The sequence below is a fragment of the Phyllobates terribilis genome, unplaced genomic scaffold (genome assembly GCF_046119375.1).
Source record: "Phyllobates terribilis strain yellow unplaced genomic scaffold, ASM4611937v1 Scaffold_322__1_contigs__length_2175068, whole genome shotgun sequence".
NCBI lineage: Eukaryota > Metazoa > Chordata > Amphibia > Anura > Dendrobatidae > Phyllobates > Phyllobates terribilis.
The window spans coordinates 757,213-779,044 of record NW_027363082.1 but is presented as its reverse complement, the minus strand read 5'-3'; positions in this window follow the sequence as shown (position 1 = coordinate 779,044).

The following is a 21,832-nucleotide window of genomic DNA, read 5'->3' as shown; positions in this document are numbered from 1 at the left end:
CCTGTCTGCACTCCAGCCGTGCTTGCCAGTACCCACCTGTCTGCATACCAGCCGTGCTTACCAGTAACCCCCTGTCAGCATACCAGCCATGCCTGCCAATACCCACCTGTCTGTATGACAGCCTAACCTGCCTGTTCCTGCATTCCCTGGTGTGGGTCAAGAGCTGTGACCGGGATCTGACCTGGAGTAGCACCTGGTCCCTCTGCTCGGTTCCTCCTTGGTTCATGGAGTCGTTAGCCGCCATGCGACCTTGGTCGGATCAGGTAGATACTTAGTTACGCCCCTCCAGGCACTTCTCGGTTCATTATACAGTGGGATCACTAATCACGCTCATGCCAGTCAGTCCGGGCGCGAGCGTAACACTGACCAAGATGTGAAATTGAACATTACCTGACCAACTGGAGGGCCGACCAATGCATGAAATTAAACAGTGTGCTAAAAACTCAATGCTCTGCTAATGTCACGCCAGGTGTGGGAAAGACTTAGTACAACACAAAGGGAAGAGGGAAAGGGATCCCAGACTCTAGGGAAAGGGGGAAAGTGGAGACCTCTTAGGTTGAGCTAGCTTCACCCTGTCTCCCCTAACGTCCCTGTATTGATTCTGCAACAATCGCCGCACCCGTACCTCGCCCTGTCTTTCCCTGGCGTATGGCTAGGGAAGGAATATGAGCCCTACTAGATCCACTAAACACTATAGACAACAAGGGTACACAAACGGGGAAATTGGTTAGCTTTAGACAACTCCAGATAAATGCACATACGTCCTCAAGCTCCAGAAAGGACGAACTACTGCTCTTGCTAAGCCTTCACAAGTAATCAAGGACTGCACGGATCTTCACCGGTTCCATCCGGAAACCTGAAGACAACAAGTACCCCAAAAACTGCACCTCCTGAACAGCAAAAACACATTTTTCCAGTTTAGCATAAAGTTTGTTATCCCTTAATATCTGGAGTACCTGCTTAACATGCCACCGATGTGTCTCAAAATCAGGTGAGTAAACCAAAATATAGTCCAGATAGACCACCACAAACCTCCCCACCAAATGATGAAAAATATAATTTATGAAATGCTGGAATACCGTAGGTGCATTGGTCAAACCAAAAGGCATAACCAAACTCTCAAAATCTCCTGTTTTCCATTCATCCCCTTCTGTGATTCAAACCAGATTATAGGCTCGTAGCAAATTGGGAAAGGGGAGAAAACGGTATGAGTAAAATTAATAAATCTTTATTTAATAATGTTAAAAACCTAATAATCCGTACATCCCATAGATGATGTATATTGAATCACGGTTAATATGAATTATAATCCTATAAAACCATGATACACTAGATTCCTGATAGGTTCAGACAGTGAATCGAATTACAAATAGAATAAATCCCTAGCCAATGTCCATTATAATTATTATGCCTAATAATTGACCGTATGCTGCAGAGTGCAGTGTTACAACGTTGCACGATACATATCTACCCCATTTTAGTTGTCAGCTTTATCTAGACCTGAAAGATCGCAGACATAGTTGAACTTCGAAATTGCCTCTCCCGCTGATCGCACTTACACATTTGTTGACAGTGTGGGAGAATCCGACAGCTGCACATGTGAGTCGAATCTGAGATCAAAGTAGGCAGATTGTTTGTTGGATCCCCTGTACAACCAGGGGATCATGATCCATATATATTATCTGCCTCCCCTGCTGACCGGTAATTTGTGTGCGAACAGCGTGAGAGGCTGCCTGCGGCATAGCTGAGCCGCACGTATACAGTTATATGAAAAGGTTTGGGCACCCCTATTAATCTTAAGCTTAATGTTTTATAAAAATTGGTGTTTTTGCAACAGCTATTTCAGTTTGATATATGTAATAACTGTTGGACACAGTAATGTTTCTGCCTTGAAATGAGGTTTATTGTACTAACAGAAAATGTGCAATCTGCATTCAAACAAAATTTGACAGGTGCATAAGTATGGGCACCCTTATCATTTTCTTGTTTTAAATACTCCTACCTACTTTTCACTGACGTACTAAAGCACTTTTTTGGGTTTTGTAACCTCATTGAGCTTTGAACTTCATAGCCAGGTGTATGCAATCATGAGAAAAGCTAATTAAAGTGGCCACTTGCAAGTTGTTCTCCTGTTTGAATCTCCTCTGAAGAGTGGCATCATGGGCTCCTCAAAAAAAACTGTCAAATGATCTGAAAACAAAGATTATTCAACATAGTTGTTCAGGGGAAGGATACAAAAAGCTGTCTCAGAGATTTAACCTGTCTGTTTCCACTGTGAGGAACATAGTAAGGAAATGGAAGAACACAGGGACAGTTCTTGTTAAGGCCAGAAGTGGCAGGCCAAGAAAAATATCAGAAAGGCAGAGAAGAAGAATGGTGAGATCAGTCAAGGACAATCCTCAGACCACCTCCAGAGAGCTGCAGCATCAACTTGCTGCAGATGGTGTCACTGTGCATCGGTCAACTATACAACGCACTTTGCACAAGGAGAAGCTGTATGGGAGAGTGATGCGAAAGAAGCCGTTTCTGCAAGCACGTCACAAACAGAGTCGGCTGAGGTATGCAAAAGCACATATGGAGAAGCCAATTTCTTTTTGGAAGAAGGTCCTGTGGACTGATGAAACCAAGATTGAGTTGTTTGGTCATACAAAAAGGCATTATGCATGGCGGCAAAAAAACACAGCAGTCCAAGAAAAACACTTGCTACCCACAGTAAAATTTGGTGGAGGTTCCATCATGCTTTGGGGCTGTGTGGCCAATGCCGGCACCGGGAATCTTGTTAAAGTTGAAGGACACATGGATTCCACTTAGTATCAGCAGATTCTTGACAATAATGTTCAAGAATCAGTGACAAAGTTGAAGTTACGCCGGGGATGGATCTTTCAGCAAGACAATGATCCAAAACACCGCTCCAAATCTACTCAGGCATTCATGCAGAGGAACAATTACAATGTTCTGGAATGGCCATCCCAGTCCCCAGACCTGAATATCATTGAACATCTGTGGGATCATTTGAATAGGGCTGCCCATGCTCGGCGACCATCAAACTTAACTGAACTGGAATTGTTTTGTAAAGAGGAATGGTCAAAAATACCTTCATCCAGGATCCAGGAAATCATTAAAAGCTACAGGAAGCGACTAGAGGCTGTTATTTTTGCAAAAGGAGGATCTACTAAATATTAATGTCACTTTTCTGGTGAGGTGCCCATACTAATGCACCTGACAAATTTTGTTTGAATGCAGATTGCACATTTTCTGTTAGTACAATAAACCTCATTTCAAGGCAGAAACATTACTGTGTCCAACAGTTATTACAGATATCAAACTGAAATAGCTGTTGCAAAAACACCAATTTTTATAAAACATTAAGCTTAAGATTAATAGGGGTGCCGAAACTTTTTCATATAACTGTATCTAAGCCGGCTAAGCCTGTGTTAATGCCTCCTTATCTTTACTGCGTACCGCAATAAAGGAGCTTCAGGCATAATTTAAGATCAACCACACAGACACAGTTAGGTGTAATAGTGTGTCCTGACAAATAAATCATTGTATAAAGGCTCATTATAATCACATCGATTAGACCTGTTAGGGTACGTGCACACAGTGCGGATTTGTTGCGGTTTTGACGCTGCAGAATTTCTGCACCATTTCTGCACCTAATATGCAAATTAGGTTACTTGCGGTTTTTACATGCGTTTTGCTGCATGCATTTTTTGATGCGGTTTTGCCGCATGCGTTTTTCATGTCTTCATGTTGAAATTAGAGAATAGGTTTTTTTTAAACAAACTTTATTGATCATCATGTAGCGTTTCTGTGTGCGTTTCCGCTGTGGAAACGCACATAAAACGCACATAAAACACACATGTGGTTTTTAAGCATGCGGATTTTCCTCATCTAATGCAAGTCTATGGGGAAAATCCGCATGCATTTCCGCAAGAGAAATAGACATGCTGCGGATCTGAAAAACGCACCTCATGTCAGCTTCCGCAGGTGCACAAAAATGCATAGTGGGCATGGGATTTCTTGAAATCTCATCCACTATGCTGTAACATCTGGCCGCTGCGATTTTGACACTGAATAAACACACAGCGTCAAAACCGCAGCAAAATTTGCACCGTGTGCACATAGTCTTACACTTCCTGCATATAATATGGGGAGTGTATTCCTTGGGTTAGGATAATGTGTTTATTATTAATTATATATTGGCTATATGAGCCTTCAATTTGACAAAAACCTTCTCCTGGATGAAGATACTAGAATAATCTAGTGCACTTTGATATAATTTACGGCATTTACTTTGAAAATATAAACCCAGCCATTATCCCCTTCACCCAGAAGCCTGTTTTCACCTTCCTGACCGGGCCATTTTTTTTAATTCTGACCACTGTCACTTTATGAGGTAATTACTCTGGAACGCTTCAATGGATCCCCCTGATTCTGAGATTGTTTTTTCATGACATATTGTACTTCATGATGGTGTTAGAATTTATTTGATATGACTTACATTTATTTGTGAAAAAATCGGAAATTTGGTGAAAATTTTGCAAATTTCAAAATTTTAATCTTTATGTACTTAAATCAGAGAGATGTGTACACAGTACGCAGACATATGCGCGCGCACACACAGTACGCAGACATATGCGAGCGCACACACGGTACGCAGACACGCACGCACACACAGTACGCAGACATATGCGCGCGCACACACGGTACGCAGACACGCGCACGCACACACAGTACGCAGACATATGCGCGCGCACACACGGTACGCAGACACGCACGCACACACAGTACGCAGACATATGCGCGCGCACACACGGTACGCAGACACGCGCACGCACACACAGTACGCAGACATATGCGCGCGCACACACGGTACGCAGACACGCACGCACACACAGTACGCAGACATATGCGCGCGCACACACGGTACGCAGACACGCGCACGCACACACAGTACGCAGACATATGCGAGCGCACACACGGTACGCAGACACGCACGCACACACAGTACGCAGACATATGCGCGCGCACACACGGTACGCAGACACGCGCACACACAGTACGCAGACATATGCGCGCGCACACACGGTACACAGACACGCGCACGCACACACGGTACGCAGACATATGCGCGCGCACACACGGTACGCAGACATATGCGCGCGCACACACGGTACGCAGACATATGTACACATACAGACATACACATAGATAAAACAGACAAATATATATACACAGTCATATACACTGACATTCACATACATGCACTCACACAGACCCATTACTAATATTTTTAATATGGGGATTGGGGAAGCCTCACTCACCTGTCCCCGGTCCAGTGTCCTGTCCAGCAGCTCCTCAGGTATGGGGCAGTGCAGGGCCCCCGGCGTGTCACACACTTCATGGCCCTGGAACATCAGAGGGGCCCACTTGCTCTCGGGTCCGGGCCCCTCCCGCCCATCTGTGCAGGACCTCCGACGGTGTTTGATTGCCGGCACTCCCCTAGACATGGCCGCGCGCTGTGCGGTTGTGTCTGCTAGTAATGACGCGGCAGGGGCGACACACAAGCACAATTAAAGGTGCAGTGCCGTCGACCCTGCCGCGTCATTACTAGCAGACACAGCCGGACAGCGCGCGGCCATGTCTGGGGGGAGTGCCGGCAATCAAGCAGCGCCTGCGTCACTGAACAGGTGCCGAGGAAGCGGCCAGGGCCCCGACAGTGAGTGGGTGTGTGGGCCCGGCCCCGACAGTGAGTGGGCGGGTGGGTGTGTGGGCCCGGCCCCGACAGTGAGTGGGCGGGTGGGTGTGTGGGCCCGGCCCCGACAGTGAGTGGGCGGGTGGGTGTGTGGGCCCGGCCCCGACAGTGAGTGGGCGGGTGGGTGAGTGGGCCCGGCCCCGACAGTGAGTGGGCGGGTGGGTGTGTGGGCCCGGCCCCGACAGTGAGTGGGCGGGTGGGTGTGTGGGCCCGGGCCCCGACAGTGAGTGGGCGGCTGGGCCCCTCTAATTTTCCAGGGCCCCGGCACTTGCCCGGGTACGCCGGGTGCTGACGCCGGCCCTGGTGCAAAGCTCAGAAGGGAAGAAGCACCATATTACAGTTCAGATTTTGTTGGACTAGTTTGTGGGTGCCATGTCACATTGGTAGAGCCCCTAACGTGCCAGATCAGCTGAGCCCCCCCATAAGTGACCTAATTTTACAAACTACACCTCTCAATGAATTCATCTAGGGGTGTAGTGATCATATTGACACCACAGGTGTGTCACATAATTTTATACCACCGGGCAGTGAAGAAAAAATAATTACAGTTTTACCACTAAAATTTTGTTTTAGCCCCAGATTTTACATTTTCACACTGGAAAATGGGTAAAAATGACACCAAAATTTGTCCCACAATTTCTGCAGAATGTAGAAATACCCCATATATGGCTGTACAGTACTGCTTAGCCATACGGCCATACGGTAAGACTCGGGAGGGACGGATCACATTTTGCCTCCTGGGAGCAGATTTTCCTAGAATAGTTTGCGGATTCCATATACAGAGACCCTATAAGAGCAGAATCCCCCTCAAGTGACCCCATTTTGGAAATTATACCCCTTTGTGAATTTATCTACAGTTGTAGTGACGATTTTGACTCCATGTGTGTTTTCCAGAAACAAGCATAGTGGATGTTGCTAAGTGAAGATTGCAAACTGCTGTTGTAGTGACCAGTACACTGTAGTGAACAGTACGTTGTAGTGACCAGTACATTATGCCCAGCTCGTTCTTCTGAAGACATGCACCCATTAATTAGGCAGTCTCTCATTGCTACAGGAATGCCAAACATGTGGACGCTAACTGCGGTTTAGACACATCCTGGAGCTCAGAAGGAGGGGGACATTTGGATTTGAGAGCGCTGGATTTCTTTTGGAGGGCGAGGAGCCATTTTGTTTTTCCAGAGCCTTTGTGCTACCAATATTGTGGAAGCCCCTATATTATTGTTAACAGATGACGGACCTGAGTGGGAGCTTTTTTGTAAATGGAACTGAAGCTTTTATTGGGAACATTTTACATAACATTTTGGATCACGTTTTTCGTGCGCTCCACTATAATGAGGCAGCAGAGTTCGTCTGGACTCCGTCTGGCCTCTGTTCAGCGTCGTCTTTCTTTTCAGAAGTGTATAGAACTCTGGCTGACGGCACTTTTATGCATGCCTAATAAAAAGACGGACACCGTGGGATCACAGGTCCTATGGCGTCCACAGTGCCTCCATCTGTCTCATTACAGGGAATCTTCCGCCGGGGGTTCCGTCTCAATCACATATTTCAGAGATTTACACAGAAACCCCGGTGTAAACGCTCAGCACAGTCCACCGGATAAATGTATGCTGAGCAATCTTTGGGAGGCAGAATGAATAAATCAACAGCATGTGAAGAATAGGTTTTATATAATTTTTATGCCTTTCCTCGTGCGGTATAAGTGATTAGACGACTTTATTCTTCGGGTTGGTGCGATTACAGGGATAACAGATTTATATGAGGTTTTTATGATTGACAGCTGTCACACACTAAAAGACGCTTTTTATTGTAAAAACAAGTTTTTGCATCGCCATATTTAGCGAGCTATAATTTTTCTATATTTTGGCCAACAGAGTCATGTAAGGGCTTGTTTTTTGTGGGATGAGTTGACGTATTCATTGGTACAATTTCGAGCACGTGACATTTTTTGATCGCTTTCTATTCCATTTTTTTGGAGGCTGCATGAACAAAATCCAGCAATTCAGGAATTGTTTTTTTGGGGATTTTTTATGCCGTTCCACGTGTGGTAAAATTGATAAGGCAGATTTATTCTTCGGGTCAGTACGATTACAGCGATACCACATTTATATCTCTTTTTATGTTTTGGCGCTTTTAAACAATTAAAACTATTTTATAGAAAAAAATTATTATTTTGGCATCGCTTTAATCTGAGAGCTGTAACTTTTTTATTTTCTACTGATGGAGCTATATGGCGGCTTGTATTTTGCAGGATAAGATGATGTTTTCAGTGGTACAATATTTTTTTACAGGCGTCTTTTTGATCACGTTTTATTCCACTTTTTGTTCGGAAGTATGATGAAAAAGAACAATTTTTTGCCGTGTTTTATACCTTTTTTTATGGTGTTCATTGAAGGGGTTAACTAGTGGGAAAGTTTTATAGGTCGGGTCGTTACGGACGCGATACCAAATATGTGTACGTTTATTGTTTTTTTTACACAGATAAATATATTTATTGGATTAATATTTTTTCTTTTCTTTCTTTATTTTGTGATTTTTAAAAAAAATATTTTTAGAATTTTTATTAAATGTTTTATTACTTTTTTTACATTGTCCCAGGGTGGGACATCAACTTCAAACTGTCAGATCGCTGATCTGATGCTCTGCAATGCATCTGCACTGCAGAGCATCAGAGCAGCGTCTGACAGGAAGGAAAGAGGCGTCTCAGCTCCTGCTCTCTGAGCAGGTGCTGACAGGCCACCTTCCTGCAGGACCCTGAAAGACCCCGCGGCCATCTTGGGACCGGGGGTCACCAAAGAGACCATCAACATAACGCGATCACATCGCGTTGTGTTGATGGGATCACAGAGGGAGCCCACTCCCTCTGCGATGCCCTGCGATGTCGTTGTAACTACTGACAATGGCATCACAGGGGTTAAATGCCCGCGATCGGCTGACACCCGCATGTGATCGCGGCGGCGCTCCCGCAGAGCAGTACATGTACGACGTATGTGGGGAAGGGGTTAATTATAAGTGACATTGGCTAGGGATTTATTCTATTTATAATTTGATTCACTGTCTGACCCTATCAGAAATCTAGTGGATCATAGTTTATAGGATTATAATTCATATTAACCGTGATTCAATATACATCCTCAATGTACGGATTATTAGGTTTTTAACACTATTAAATAAAGATTTATTAATTTTACTCACACCCTTTTCCCCCCTTTTCCCTTTCCCTATTGCTACTTGTAATTTTGGTGGTATCCACCTTGTAAGTACTGTCTGATGAGATCAGACAATACTTTTGCCAGATTATAGGCTCCCATTAAATCCAACTTGGAGAAAACCTTAGCTACCTCAACCTGGCTGAACAAATCAGGAATCAGAGGAAGACAGTATGGATCGCGGATAGTAATTTGATTTAATTCCCAGAAATCTAAACAGGGATGTTGGCCATCATCTTTTTTTTTTTTCACAAAGAAGACCCTGCCGCCATGGGCGAAGATGAGGGTCTGATATGTCCCTTCTCCAGACTTTCCGCAATGAAATACTTCATGGCTTGTCTCTCAGGGGCACAAAGGTTATACAGTCTGGACTTCGGTAGTTTAGCTCCGGGGGTCAGGTTAATAGAGGACAGTCATAAGCTCGATGAGGAGGCAAAACCTGACACCAGCTCACAGAAAAAACATCTTCAAAAACAGACCAAAAAGCAGGTAATATTTCCGTAGAGACAGTAGCAAGGGAGATATCTAAACAGTTTTCATGGCAGTAATCTCCCCATTCAATAATCTCGCCGGTTTGTCAATCCACCAATAGATTATGTTTAACAACCCAAGGTATACCCAAAACAATCCGTGTGGGAAGATTGTCCAGGACATAGCAAGGAATTATTTCACAATGAACTGACCCCACCCTCAGTTTTACATTATATATAATCTGAGTAAATGCTTTCTGTGCAAGTGGCGCTGAGTCGATGTCAAAACTGGAAATAGGTTTATCTAAAATACAGCAAGCAAGACCATGAATCTTCACAAACTCAGCATCAGCCATGCTGACTCCAGCTCCACTGTCAAGAAGCAGAGACATTTTCTCGGTTTTGCTCTCTAGTACCACCTCTGCTGTCAGGACAAACTGGAAACTGCAGTTTGGTCACAAATGCACCCCTTGTTTATCCAACTCCAGACTAGCAAGAGTTAATAGAGTCTCCTTTTGTTTAGAAATTGAAGGAGAGGTCCCAACAAAATGTCCTTTTTTCCCACAAAAAAAAGACACCTTTTTTCTTGTGAATCTCCAGAGAGATTTATGATGCAGAGACACCCCCTAACTGCATGGTTCCTCCACCTCCCCCAGTACTAGTTCACCTCCAGACCGCTCCCCCGGCAGAGGTACACAACTCCGACAAGAAGGCCCCAGAGAAGGCCGGTCTCACCCGTCTATCCCAAAGGCGTGTATCAAGACGTATGGCCAATGACATGTTTGCCTCCAACGACTGAGAGGTTTCATATACTGCCAAGGCATCTTTCAACCTTTCAGTAAGCCCCTCACAAAATTGACTTCTAAGGGCTGAGTCATTCCATTTGGAATCCATTGCCCATCTACGGAATTCCGAACTGTACGTTTCCACTGACCAATTCCCCTGCTCAAGGCGATGTAGCTTAGACTCAGCCAAGGCGACTCGGTCAGGGTCATTATAGATGAGCCCCGAAAAAACCCTCCACAGACTGGAGGCAAACCGAGTCCTGCAGTAAAGAAAACACCTACGACTGAGGATCTTCCAGCAGTAGAGAGATCACAATTCCAACTCGTTGCTCCTCATTTATGGAGGAGTAAGGACGAAGTTTAAAATACAGTTTGCATGCCTCCTTGAATACAAAAAACTTGTTCCTACCTCCAGAAAACCTGTCCGGGAGGGCAACTTTGGGTTCAGTTTGGACAGGCCTACCTAAAGAGACCCCCACATCGGCGACCTGTAGCCGCTGGTGCTGCTGCTGTACCTCACCGTGGAGGTCATTCACCTCCAGGGACAACTTGTGCAGCCGCACGGTGAGCTCTGCAACTGAACTCATACCAAGGGAGAAAGGGAAAAAAAGTACATGCCTAAAAACAACAAAGTGTCAGTTTTCTTTTTTTTTCCTTTCAAAATGTGCTTGGCTGGTGATAATGTCACACCAAGTGTGGGAAAGACATAGTGCAACACAAAGGGAAGAGGGAAAGGGAGCCCAGACTCTAGGTAAAGGGGGGAAGTGGAGACCTCCTATCTGCAGCATCATATCTATCTAGTGTCACCCTGTCTCCCTTAATGTCCCTGTATTGGCTCTGCACCAATCGCCGTACGCGTGCCTCGCCCTGTCTTTCCCTGGCGTATGGCTATGGCTAGGGAAGGAAGGAGATGAGCACTAGTCGGTCTCCACTAAACACTATATACAATAAGGGTACACAAACAGGGGGAAATTGCTTAGCTTTAGACGACTCCAGACAAATGCGCATGCGTCCTCAAGCTACAGAGAGGACTAAGTACTACTCTTGCTAAACCTTCACAAGTAGTAATGAATATCATCGGCAACTCCCTCTGAAGCACAGCAGGTATTTATACAGACAGGCAGGGTGTTAATTAGACGGAGGTAGCCGCTGGGTCCTAGAGACAGCCTCTAAGAAGATGTCTGTAATGCCAAACGTAGAGATCTCCTGCAACCAACTGCAGGGCGACTGTCTGTCACTCTGACACACCCGTGACAGCTAATGTCTTAGATAAACTATACCTGACCAATACAACTTTCCAGGCGGTTACATTTGCAATTGTGTATTTTTCAGTAACTCATATGAACTTTTTTGTTCAGAGTAGTCACTTTTTTTTTCAGACATAAAAATCTTTTTTTATCCCAAATAGTTTCAGCAAATTAACCTTTTTTCCAAAAATGGTTTTATGATTTCACATATGTATTGCATTGCTGACGTAACACCTTCCATTGTTCATGCTTCTGTGATAGAAGCAAAGGTGAACTTTGGGATTCTGGAAAGCACAGCAAAAAAAAACATCCAGCAAAACTGTAACGTGTGAACATAGCCTTACGTCAAAGTACATAGTCTTTCATATTTTCAAGGAAATTTAAAATATACTGCATTTTAGGGCCTTTGAAGTGACTTTGAAGGGCCTCTTTATTGTAACATCCTAAAAGTTACCCCAGTTCAATGAATGGAGGCTTCAAAGTATTCAAATTTGCTAATCCTTAAGGTGCTTTACATTAATTAATGCAAAATGGAATCAAAAAATGAAAAATTCCATTAAGTCAAATTCCATTCAGATAGAATGTTACTTCAGACCCAAATTTTAGCCTGCACAATGTACTATGCAATTTCTCCTGAACGCAGCATTACCCCATATAGAGCATATATTTACATCTCATTAAGGGTATACAATTAAGTTTAAAAATTGCACATTTTTCTAAATTTTCAGAAAATTTGGAATACTTTAATAAATAACGACTAAACAACTGATCCAGTACGAACAGGTACAATGTTTTACAAAAACAAAATCACAATCTCAGAATCACTGACAGAAGCATTTTAAAGTTATTACCACAGAAAGTGACGTATCAGACTTGAAAAATGGGGCTGTCAGGAAGGTTAATGCTGATTACAAGACAGGGTTAAGAAACATGGAATGATAATGTACAGTACATACCTATTGGTGAAGGGTCCTCTTCCTCTTCCTCTGTAAAGTAATGAAACACTTATTAGTCAGGGTGAAAAAAAAATATACCGTATTTTTCGGATTATGAGACACACTTTTTTCCTCCAAAATTTTGGAGAAAAGTGGCGGGTGCGTCTTATAGTCCAAACTGTGTCCCATACTATATAACTATGGCTGTGGGTGGTGGGGGATGTGGGGGCAAAGGCAGCAGGGCACAGGAGGCAGCAGCTGCCTGCTGCAGCCTCCACTGTGCCCGCTGCTACAGAAAATGAATATTCAATTTCCTTAATAGCGCATACACTCTACCGGCTCCTGCTGTGCTCGGTCTGTGTGCCCGATATTAAAGTCCATGAATATTCACTACAATCCACTCCCATGGGTTGTAGTGAATATTCATGGTCTTTAATAGCGGCACACTGAAAGCCAGCCGCAACAGGAGCCGCGCTGCAGGTACAGTGTGTGCGCTATTAAGGAGAGTGAATGGTCACTGCTCCCCACGCACAGAATCCCAGCGCGGGGAGCAGTGACTATTCTGGCACAGCATATCACTGTTTGAGGGCACATGGAAGAGACGCCATGTGCGGCTCACACAGTGAGTGTCGGAAGAAGAGCGAGATGAAGCACTGAAGGAAAGAGGAGGTGAGTGTGATTGTTTATTTTTGTGTGTGCAGCGTGATGGGGATCAGGGGGTGCCAAGCATACCAGGATGGAGTGGTGCCAAGCATACCAGGATGGGGATCAGGGAGTGCTTTTCATACCAGGATGGGGATCAGGGGGTGCCATGCATAACAGGATGGGGATGAGGGGGTGCCATACATACCAGAATGGGGATCATGGGTGCCATGCATACCAAGATGGTGATCAGGGGTGGCATGCATACCAGGAAGAGGGATAAGGGGTGTCATACATACCAGGAAAAGGGATGAAGGGTGCCATACATACCAGGATGAGGGATGCCATGTAACCAGAAAGAGGGATGAAGGGTGCCTTGCATACTAAGATGAGGGGGGCCATGCATACCAGGATGAGGGGTGCCATGCATACCAGGATGAGGGGTGCATGCATACTTGGATGAAGGGTGCCATGCATATCAGGATGAGGGGTGCCTATCATACCAGAATGGGGATCAAGGGGTTCCATGCATACCAGGATGGGTGATTGGGGTGCCATGCATACCGGGATGGGGGATTGGGGTGCAATGCATACCAGGATGGGGATGAGGGGTGCCATGTATATCAGGATGGGGGTGAGGTATGCCATGCATATCAGGATGGGGGTGAGGGATGACATGCATATCAGGATGGGGATGTGGGCCATGTATAACAGGAAGGAGAGGGCCATGTATACCAGGGTGGGGGATATTAACAGAATTGGGGAACATTACCCCTATAATAGTGCCGACAGCAGAACCCCTCCCCCTTAACAGTGCATCATGACCACATTTTTTGCTTAAATTTTTTTTCTATTTTTCCTCCTCTAAAACCTAGGTGAGTCTTATGTTCCGATGCGTCTTAGGCTAAGTGCCCACGATGCAGAAATGCTCCGGATTTTATCTGCATCTCCTTGCCAGGAAAAACGCATGTGGATTTTACATGCGTTTTTCCTGCCAGGTAGAAGCGTTTGTGAAGCGTTTTTGCATGCGTTTCCACATGCGGGTCGTAAAGCGCTTTACCAAGAGATTTTAGCATCACTTGGAAAAGTGCTTGAAAACTTGATCACACTATATAAATCCATGCAACCGGCATGGATTTATATAGTGTGACCAAGTTACGATGCTCCAAATGCAACATCAATAGTAAAAAAAAAAGAATAAAATGGTACACTCACCTTCCGATGGCCCCCGATCTCTTTCTCCGGTGTCTTCGACGGCTCGTGGTGGTGTCGTCAGCGGTCGCATGACCTGTCACATGAGTAAATGACGTCATGGAAGGTCCTTTTACACCACCGCAAGCCGCCGAAGACACCGGACACCGTAAAGGAGACCGGGGGCCATCAGAAGGTGAGTATAATGTTCTTTTCTATTTTAATTCTTTTTTAACTACAGGTGCTATGGTACCCGGGTCTGAAGGAGAGTCTCCTCTTCTCCAGACCTGGGTACCATCCGCGCATTGAATCGCTCAATATCCGCATGTGTACATGTAGTCATGCGGATATTATGCGATTCAATGCAAGTCAATGGCGGCAATTACGCCACGTTTCCGCAAAATTAATGGATGTGCTGTGGATTTTTCCGCAATAATAAGCCGCAGCGGAAATTTCCGCAGCATGTGCACAGCACATGCGGATTATCATTGGGGACCATTGCAGACCTTCTACCAAGCGTTTTTTAAGGGTTTCCGCGGCGGAATTGCTGCTGCAGAAAAGCTTAAAAAAACGCATAGTGGGCACACAGCCTTATAGTCCGAAAAATAAGGTATATATACTATGTATGCATATTATCTATATATATATATATATATATATATATATATATATATATATATATATATATATATATATAGTGTATATACATATATATTTCATGCTCACCATAAATGAGTAGACACCATTTGAAAAGTCACAATTTCAAACATTTTGACAAGACTAAGCGTCACAGAACATTTTTGTAGGGATACTTTGTTCACATTGGTATGTGAATCTATCTGTAATGTGGAGCTGGCGCTGAGTCACTTTTTTAATAGCACTTTATTTGTCCATGTGTTATATACAGTATGTCATTTGGAATTTTTAATCCTGAATCATTAAAAGGTATTTTTTAAGTTTACAGAGTCTAATTTCTTGTAAAATACGAACATTTTTTTTATACCCAAAACAAGAAAGTAAGGTTAATATTATAACTTTCATGACAAAATCTTCAGTTGTACTCAAATTAGTTGATGCAAACATGAATACACCCCACATAAAAAAACACTACATCTAGTATTTTGCCTGACTTTCATGATTTCTAAAGACAGAAAGTCATCTAGGAGTTGAATAAACAACTTAGCGACAAAAAAATGACCTTTTTAGAGCCTGGATGCTGCATGCAGCGTGATGCTCAACTTATCTCTTCAGAATTCCCCATAGGTGTTTCATTTGGGTTCAGATTAGAAGACATATTTGCACACAAGTGGAGAGAAAGAACCACATCGAATGACCAGCACACCTCCTAATCATATGATAAATATACAAAATCTTTATTCCAAGAAATATAAAGACATACTATACGCTTAAAAGCATTTAAAAAAACAAACATATATACACAGAAGAATCTTGCCCCTATAATAATCAAGGATATAGATTCAAACTCAAGGTAACGCAATGTAGCTCCAATGCTCCATTAGATGTACCCAACAAGTAGTCAAAACAAAATATAAAAAGGTTTTGAAATGCTGTAGAGAGAAGACTCAAATAATGAACAATTAGAATAATTTCATATATATTAGCAAATCCTGAACAGCAAGAATAGTATCATATGTATTAAAAAATAACAGAGTCTAGAGATATGGACATACCTACACAGTAGTAATTATTTCCCACTATAAATGCAAATATTAGAGTATCACTATACACAGTCTTGTGGAACCTGGCATATCATATATACTAGAAGACATACTTGGTCACTGAATCATTTTCACTCTGTTCTTCAAAAGTGCAACATATGAACATATGTGTGTTTTGGATCATAGCCATGTTGGAAAAATGTATGTCTAGTAAGAACTTGTGGTAGCATCTACTTTTTCAATATAGACCAGTACAATATGAAGTCATGATGCCTACAATGAAATGAAGCTCCCCGACATTAACTGCACCCATGCAGCCCCACATAAGGACACTGCAGCCACCAACATGTTTCACTGTAGGCATCATGCATTTTTCTAAATTCATATTTCCTAATCCATAATGACTACAGTAAACATGGTGGCAGCAGTGTCCTTAAGTGGAGCTGTATGAGTACTGCTGGTGTTGGGGAGCTACATTTCATTGAAGCTATCATGAGTTCAAAGATGTACTGCCCTATATTGAAAGAAAAGATGCAACCAAAACTCTGTGCCCATGGTAGACATACAAGTTTCCAACATGACAATGATCCAAAACACACATGTTGCCTTTCTGAAGAAGAACAGGGTGAAAGAGATTCAGTGTGCAAGAATTAATCTGAACCCAATCAAAAAACCTATGGTAAATTCTGAAAAGCCTGTTATGATCTGCTACAGGGACTAAGGAAAGAAAGGAGATCTGTCCCTACAATAGAACTAAACTAGATCCCTACAATGTAAAGGGGAACCTGATCCTGCGATCAGACCCGCTAAAGTCCTCGGCTAGTCTGTACGAAGACCTATAGATGTGAGGGAGGGATCCCTACAAGAAGTAGGGACTGGGATAAGTTGGACACCTCCTAGCAGAAATAGTAGCAGTCAAAGACAAACACACAACAAAAAGCATAGAGGTCAGAAGACCTAGCAAAACTAACAGAGAACGGCAACAGAGCACCAAGCTAGCTCAAGAGTAGTAAATACAATGAAGTCCAGCAAGGCCAGGAGGGCGGAGCCGGATTAAATAGGCAAAAATGGTCATGTGACCAGCAAACTAAAAAAAAACTAACAGGAGAGTTCTAACAGTACCCCCTCTTCTAAGAGGATCCTCCGGATCCCCTAGGCCCAGGCTTACCAGGAAACCTCCTGTGAAACGCTCTGACAAGTCTGGAAGCAGAAACATCATCTGCCCTCACCTATGAGTAATCCTCAGGTCCGAAACCCTTCCAAGCGACGAGATAGTGCAAACTCCCTCTATACCGTCTAGAATTTAGGATGCGGGAAATTTCATATTCCCCGTCCTCCACCACCGGAGGAACAGTGGCAGAGGCGTCACCATCCGACACATCAGATTTTTTCAACAGAGAAACATGAAACACCGGGTTAATATTCCAGGACGTAGGAACCTCCAACCTAACAGCAGATTGGTTAACTATCTGAAGTACATTAAAGGGCCCTACGAACTTGGGACCCAATTTTTTAGAAGGAATCCTCAATCGCAGATTCTTAGAGGACAACCAAACCATGTCACCAACAGCAAACAAAACCTCTTGCCGTTTCCTATCAAAGTACCTCTTAGATTTTTTGTTAGCCTCCTGAAGATTACCACGCATATCCGTCCAAACTCTCTCCAAATCACCAGAAAAACTCTCCTCCTCAGGCACAGCCGAAACCAATTTGGAGAATGACCCAAAACACGGATGTCTCCCAGAACAACAAAAAAAAGGCGAACACCCAGCAGAAGAGGATGTATGGTTGTTAAGAGCAAATTCAGCAAGTGGCAGAAACTCAGACCACCCCTCTTGATTGTCTGCCACAAAACAACGCAAGAACTGCTCAACATCCTGGTTCTTCCTTTCTGTCTGGCCATTAGACTCAGGATGATATCCGGATGAAAACGACAAATGAACTCCCAACCTGTCACAAAAGGCACGCCAAAAATGAGCCACGAACTGAGGTCCCCTATCAGAAACAATGTCAGTAGGAACACCATGTAGTCTGACAATTTCCTTGACAAAGGCCTTAGCGAGTGTCTTAGCGCAAGGCAGTTTGATGAAGGGAACCAAGTGACACATCTTGCTAAAACGGTCCACGACCACCCAGATGACCGTGAAACCTTCAGAGGGGGGAAGGTCAGTAATAAAGTCCATAGCCAGATGTGTCCAAGGTGCACTAGGAACCTCCAGAGGGCAAAGCAACCCCGCAGCAGGAGCATGCGAAGACTTGGATCTAGCACACACAGTACATTGGCGCACCCACTTAATGACTTCTTTCTGCCATCCAGGCCACCAAAAACTGCGACCCACAAGTCTCTTGGTCTCAGAAATTCCTGGATGACCTGTCAACCGAGACTCATGACACTCAACAAACAAATCTCTCCTAAAGGTCCTAGGCACAAACAACCTCCCATGGGGAGTGTTAGATGGGGCATTCTCCTGAGCTTTAAGAATCTCATCCTCCAAAACGGAGTCCAAAGCAGCAATCACAACACCTTCTTGTAAAATGCTCTCCTCTTCCTCCTCAACACCGACCATGGGAGAAAAGCTGCGAGACAAAGCATCCGCTTTAACATTCTTGGTACCCGGGATGTAAGTAACGGAAAAATTAAACCGCGAGAAAAAAAGTGCCCACCTAGCCTGACGGGCATTCAAGCGCTTGGCAGCATCAAGATAGATCAGATTTTTATGATCAGTGAAAACCTGAATGGGAAATTCAGCACCTTCCAAGAGGTGACGCCAGTGTTCAAATGCGAGTTTAATCGCCAGCAATTCCCGATTACCAATATCGTAATTAAGTTCAGTCTCAGAAAATTTTTTTGAAAAAAAGGCACAGGGATGTACTCCATCCTTGTTTTCCTGAGACAACACCGCACCGACCCCCACCGAAGAAGCATCAACCTCAACCAAAAACGGCTTAGTCACATCAGGCTGCATAAGGATGGGAGCAGAGGTGAACCTCTCCTTTAGAAACACAAAAGCTTCAATGGCCTCAGAAGTCCACTGAACCGCATTAGCAACTTTCCTGGTGAGATCGGTCAGCGGTTTGACAATAATAGAAAAAACTTTTATGAATTTTCTGTAATAATTGGCGAAACCCAAAAACCTCTGTATCGATTTCAAACCAATAGGCCTAGGCCATTCCTGCACAGCTTGAACTTTAACCGGGTCCATCTCAAAACCTTCACTGGAGATAATGTAGCTCAAAAAACTAATTCTCTGTACAGCGAACTCACATTTCTCCAGCTTAGCAAAAAGCAAATTGTCCATTAATAACTGTAATACCTCACGTACGCTCCGCCAATGAGACTCCAGATCAGGCGAATAAATCAGAATGTCATCCAAATACACAACCACATTTTTGCCGATTAAAGGTCTAAGGATGTCATTAATAAGATTCTGAAAAAATGCTGGAGCATTGGTAAGACCAAAAGGCATCACCAGATTCTCAAAATGACCCACAGGAGTGTTAAAAGCAGTCTTCCATTCATCACCCTCCTTCATGCGCAACAAATTGTATGCCCCCCGGAGATCACTTTTAGAGAACCATTTGGCCCCCACTAACTGGTTAAATAAATCAGGAATCAATGGCAGTGGGTAAGGATTGTGTACAGTAATTTTATTAATCTCACGAAAGTCCAGAGAAGGACGTAAACCGCCATCTTTTTTTTTACAAAAAAAAATCCAACAGCCACAGGAGACTTGGAAGGCCTAATGTGACCGGCGGCCAAGCTTGTCTGTATGTATTCCTCCAAAGCCTTTCTCTCAGGAATAGTAAGATTAAATAAACGACTTTTAGGAAGAGTCGCTCCAGGGACAAATTCAATGGTACAATCATAGTCTCTATGGGGAGGCAAAATTTGTGACTCCTCCTCAGAAAAAACTCTCCAAAAATCCTGAATAGGTACAGGTAATTCCCCTTTTTCCACCGCAGCAATACGTCCGTTACAACACTTGTCATAACACTTAGGGCTCCAGGACTTAATTTCATTGGTAGACCAATCCAGTACAGGATTGTGCAATTTTAACCAGGGTAATATTACTGGAGAAGGCAAATTATCCAATACCACCAAATCCAAATTCTCTTGATGAATACCATTAATAGTGAGGGGAAAATCACAGACCTAATGAGTAACACTCTTCAAGGGAGAGCCATCGACAGAAACGACAGCAATAGGGGATGACAAAGTTTTAGGTTCTAATCTAAGTTTTTCCAAGAATCCCCCATCAATCACATTCAGAGTAGAACCACAATCCACAAATACCCGAAATTCAATTAATTCATCCTGAGCAGCAGTAGTGGCAGATAGGAATACTCCCTTAGAATTTAAACAGGCAATACGTGCATGACTGACCATTTTTTTTTTCTTTCTTCATACGAAGCACACAGTTCTTAATAAAATGACCAGAATTTCCGCAATAGAAGCACAAGCCTTCAGAAAGCCTGCGGTCTTTTTCCTGAGAGCGGGGTGCCATCGCCCCAATCTCCATCGGCTCTCCATTGTCAGCACAGACCCTCTCAGGACTCGGAGCTGACATAGCAGAGGATTTGCTCTCATTAACCCTTGCATGCAGTCTCCTGTCCACCCGTATAGCTAATTGCATTGCCTCCTGCAAGTTTTCAGGTGTGGGATAAGCAATCAGTAAATCCTTAACCCTTTCACCTAGCCATGCAAGAAACAAGCTTTTCAAAGCTGAATCGTTCCACCCCACCTGGACAGACCACCGACGGAAGTGAGAACAATATTTTTCCACATTACCTGATCCCTGCCTCAAACGTCTCAATTCAGACTCAGCAGATGAGACACGATCAGGATCATCGTACAACAAACCCAAAGCAGAAAAAAAGCTATCCACTGATCTAAAGCACGGATCACTAGGTTGGAGAGAGAAGGCCCATCCCTGAGGATCTTTGCGCAAAAGTGACATTATGAACCCTATGCGCTGTGATTCATCACCAGAGGATCCGGGTCTCAAACGAAAATACAATAAACAAGCATTTTTAAAAGAAAAAAAATCTTGTTGTTCGCCAAAAAATAAATCAGGCAGACATACCTTTGGTTCCACAAAATGTGCTCCAGAACAGCTACTCACGTGTTGTTGGAGCTTGGCCACCTCCAGAGAGAGTCCCTGCAAGCATTGAGCCAAATCTTGAACCGAGACCATGATGGAAAACTGGAGGTCTTTCCTTAGAGAAATTTTTTTTTTTTTTCTTTTAGGGCTGGACTTACTGTTATGATCTGCTACAGGGACTAAGGAAAGACAGGAGATCTGTCCCTACAACAGTACTAAACTAGACCCCTACGATGTAAGGGGAACCTGATCCTGCGATCAGACCCGCTAAAGTCCTCGGCTAGTCTGTACGAAGACCTATAGATGTGAGGGAGGGATCCCTACAAGAACTAGGGACTGGGATAAGTTGGACACCTCCTAGCAGAAATAGTAGCAGTCAAAGACAAACACACAACAAAAAGCATAGAGGTCAGAAGACCTAGCAAAACTAACAGAGAATGGCAACAGAGCACTAAGCTAGCTCAAGAGTAGTAAATACAATGAAGTCCAGCAAGGCCAGGAGGGCGGAGCCGGATTAAATAGGCAAAAATGGTCATGTGACCAGCAAACTAAAAAAAACCTAACAGGAGAGTTCTAACAAAGCCAAGTTAAAGGGGATATCCCACAAATAATAGTTCATTTTAATCAATAATTAATTTAATTAATAATTTCCACAACTGGATGTTTTAAAAAAAAAAAAATGTTCCTGTGCTGAGATTATAAATATGCACCTGCTGTGTTCTGAGTAATGGCTTTGTCTGATCTTACAGGAACACTGTCTGATCCAGATGTGTAGTTAGGTTTTCTGGCACCAGGGGCAAAAATTCAGTTTGATGCC